Source organism: Schistocerca piceifrons, chromosome 4 (assembly GCF_021461385.2).
Source record: "Schistocerca piceifrons isolate TAMUIC-IGC-003096 chromosome 4, iqSchPice1.1, whole genome shotgun sequence".
In the NCBI taxonomy this organism is placed as follows: Eukaryota; Metazoa; Arthropoda; class Insecta; order Orthoptera; family Acrididae; genus Schistocerca; species Schistocerca piceifrons.
Window position 1 is genome coordinate 370,423,632 of NC_060141.1, and position 4,607 is coordinate 370,428,238.

The following is a 4,607-nucleotide window of genomic DNA, read 5'->3' on the forward strand; positions in this document are numbered from 1 at the left end:
GACCTCGTTACGTCCGGCGATGGGCTCAGGTCGGAATCTAGGTACGGCGAAATGAAGCATTCATAAAAAAGTGTGGTTGGTTGCATTTTCTTGATTCAATGATATTTACCATCCATGCCGTTGAACAGATCTTTTGCCATTTATGAAAGCATTAAAATGTCATTGGAAAACCTTAAGTTTTTATTACTTTTCCGTTAACTTTAATTATCATTTTACACTTCTCATTGATTTACTTCACAACTTTCTCACTGTATGGCTTCAGCAACATTGGAATAGGCTACAATCCTGCCTCATTCTTTTCTTAACTACTGCTTTCCTTTCATATCCTTTGGCTCGTATAACTGCTGTCTGGTTTCTACACATGTAGTACATAACCTCTCGCTCTCTGTATTTCATTAGCGTTATCTTCAGAAATTTGAAAAGGCTTAAAGAGTCAACATTGTCAAAACATTTCTCTAAATCTACAGATACGTGTCTACTGAAAACGTTGTTCTAATTAAACTTTTTACGGGAGGAAAAGTAAATACAACGACAACTCACCGGTATTTGTCTTTCATTGCGATGGAGGTAAGAAGGGGTGGGGGGACTGGAGAGTTGCAAATGAAGATACATATGCTCCAGTCCTTTCAGCGATACAGAATGGGTTTATTTAGGGTTTTCCATTGTTTTTGATCAGAAGTACGACTCGCGATATGTCTAGTCCTGAAGAAGAGAAAAACTTTTAACAGAACATACTAATGCATAAAACCTTGCTAACTGACTGTTTTCGAAAGCTTCTGGGCACGATGTAGTCGTCCCATTAAAAGAGTACACTAGTTGCTCTCGACCACTTTAGAAGATGTGCAACTACTACCAGGAGGTCGTCTACCCTGCTAGCAGAGCTCGCGTAAATATGATAGTTAAGCGGTGTGCATGTGTCCATCATTTGCATGGAATCAGCGCGATAACGTGCGCCGATATGGATACACAAGGTGCCTCAAACATTAGAGTCAAACTGAAACATATGACAGTGGGCTCACAACAGATTATATTGAGATAGCAACCAATGATCGGAAATGCATATTTATTGTGTTATGTACCTACTCAGCGTACACCCCAAAACAATAGCGTGGCTCGCTGTAATTGTTCAAAGCGACGACTGACAGTCTCAATGCACATATTACAACGGCTAAAACAGTTCAGCTGCACTCTCGCAAAGATGCCGGGTGTCTGTTATGCACTGGAACAGACAACGTGTAATACACAGCGCCACCCCCGCACACCAAAGAGACATACTGTATTCGACTTAACTCATAGCACGTATGTCACATGACGGCCGCATGCATCGCAACGACGCATTAAACTGTGCCACACCACCATCCCTGGTGGCAGTTGCCCTATGTGTCAGACAGCTTGTGATGTGTCCATGGTGAGGTGTGTTACTGTATACGGTGAATTACATATAATCAAAGATGGAACGTTACTGGTCACCAGAGTTGACAGACATGCATTTACTGTATGGTGTGGCAGGATGGTACTGTCTGTCAAGCTGTACAAGAGGCACCATACTACGAGGGCAGTGCAATAAGTAATGCAACACATTTTTTTCTCGGCCAATTTTGGTTGAAAAAACCGGAAATTTCTTGTGGAATATTTTCAAACATTCGCGCTTCGTCTCGTATAGTTTCATTGACTTCCGACAGGTGGCAGCGCTGTACGGAGCTGTTAAAATGGCGTCTGTAACGGATGTGCGTTGCAAACAACAGGCAGTGATCGAGTTTCTTTTGGCGGAAAAGCAGGGCATCTCAGATATTCATAGGCGCTTGCAGAATGTCTACGGTGATCTGGCAGTGGACAAAAGCACGGTGAGTCGTTGGGCAAAACGTGTGTCATCATCGCCGCAAGGTCAAGCAAGACTGTCTGATCTCCCGCGTGCGGGCCGGCCGTGCACAGCTGTGACTCCTGCAATGGCGGAGCGTGCGAACACACTCGTTCGAGATGATCGACGGATCACCATCAAACAACTCAGTGCTCAACTTGACATGTCTTTTGGTAGTGCTGTCACAATTGTTCACCAGTTGGGTTATTCAAAGGTTTGTTCCCGCCGGGTCCCTTGTTGTCTAACCGAACACCATAAAGAGCAAAGGAGAACCATCTGTGCGGAATTGCTTGCTCGTCATGTGGCTGAGGGTGACAATTTCTTGTCAAAGATTGTTACAGGCGATGAAACATGGGTTCATCACTTCGAACCTGAAACAAAACGGCAATCAATGGAGTGGCGCCACACCCACTCCCCTACCAAGAAAAAGTTTAAAGCCATACCCTCAGCCGGTAAAGTCATGGTTACAGTCTTCTGGGACGCTGAAGGGGTTATTCTGTTCGATGTCCTTCCCCATGGTCAAACGATCCACTCTGATGTGTATTGTGCTACTCTTCAGAAATTGAAGAAACGACTTCAGCGTGTTCGTAGGCACAAAAATCTGAACGAACTTCTCCTTCTTCATGACAACGCAATACCTCACACAAGTCTTCGCACCCGAAAGGAGCTCACAAAACTTCAGTGGACTGTTCTTCCTCATGCACCCTACAGCCCCGATCTCGCACCGTCGGATTTCCATATGTTTGGCCCAAAGAAGGACGCAATCCGTGGGAGGCACTACGCGGATGATGAAGAAGTTATCGATGCAGTACGACGTTGGCTCCGACATCGACCAGTGGAATGGTACCGTGCAGGCATACAGGCCCTCATTTCAAGGTGGTGTAAGGTCGTAGCTTTGAATGGAGATTACGTTGAAAAATAGTGTTGTGTAGCTAAAAGATTGAGGAATAACCTGGTGTATTTCAATGCTGAATAAAACAACCCCTGTTTCAGAAAAAAAATATGTTGCATTACTTATTGAACTGCCCTCGTAATTTGAAGAAATTTATCTCCGTGGACACCAGTTTAGGAGAGACAGCGTCTTTCATGCCACAGAAATCCGGGCAAAGTTCTCACCAAAGACATGTCCAAACACCAGACTTTGAGGAGATGGTGTTGGATCGTAGTGCCGACCATCCAGCAGTAAGCACCCATCAACTTGCCCGCGAAACGCACACTTCGAAAGATATGGGGTGCAGAGTACTGGTGGATCAGGTATTACACCGCCGTCATAAAGAACGTGTGCAAGCGCTGAGTCCCTTGTTCCCTTCTGTCAATGATTTATCCATAACAACGCTGCAGTGCCGAATTTAATACTGCTTGAGTTGTTCACGGATGAGGCCCCATTCATTCCCGATGGTTTTTCAACAACTGCAACAGTTATGTCTGGAGTTAAGATAATCCCCAAGGGCCCCCCCCTCTCTCTCTCCCCCCACATCGATGCAACGATTCTCTGTTGACGTATGGGCAGGCATTTTACGACATCACCTAGCAAGATCTTATTTGCTGCCTCCGCGTTTGACCAGACCTAGTTACCTAGTGTTCTTGCGACATCTGTTGCCACTGTTCTTGGAGATTGTACCCCTTGTTGCACGCGAAAGGACAACAAGGTTTCAACACGACGTTGTACCAGCCCACTTCGACGTTACTGTCAACAACACGTACCTTCATCGCTGGATTGGAAGGGGAGGCTCTGTGCCATGGCCAACGCAATCGCCGGATCTCACACTTCTGGGCTCTTTCCTCTGGCGTTACGTCAAGATGCTGGTGTATGAAACCCTACAGAAAGGGATAAAGACCTCGTTGCTAGGGTCCGTCTCCTGGTACAATATAAACCAGAGATCTTTGAGAGAGTACGGCAGAATTTCATTCACCATTGACATGCATCCACCGAGACCGGCGGCCGTCACTTTGAACAATTATTGTGAGCTAGATTGTCGTTATATAGTGTACGCTTTGGGTGTCCATAGCACAATAAATGTGTGTGTCCGACCACTGGTTCCCTGTCCCAATATAATCGATTGTGGAACCACTATCACCTCCTCCAGTTTGAACAGAGAAGTTTGAGACACCCTGTATAACAAAATGATAGAAAGAAGCTGTAGTGTTTGGACATGCCTGTGCCCCATCTGTAAATAAAGCAGTCAGATTTTCTGGCTTATTAGCGCAGAGCTCAAACGTGTCTACAAGGAATAGTGTCCCAGTCACAGCCATGCAACACGGCGTAAGAACAGTGGTCATAAAAATGAGCACAGAGGAGATCCACGCCCTGTCAATGACGATCCGTTTCAAACCAGCCAGGAATTCTTGCAGTTTCCGAGCGGACACTGTAAATGGAACTGCATGAAAGGGAGATATGAAGTCGTTTTCCTCGCAGAACGTCATTTTTCACACTAGCACATAAAGCTGCAAGAGTACGATATGTCAAACAACATAGAAACTGGCCTGTAGCTGACTGGAGGCATGTAGTGGCTGTAACGAGTCGCGATTTTACCTGCTTTACAGTTATGCAAGGCGTCGACAGCACCGACGAGCCAATGAGACGTCTAGCCCCCAGTATGTGGAAGGAGTAGTTCAAGGCCGGAGATGTTTCAAGGGATTTCTTTGTACGATGGTCGGAGTCCACTCATCCAGGTTACCTCGAACATGAACCAGGATGAAACTTCCTGGCAGATTAAAACTGTGTGCCGGACCGAGACTCGAACTCGGG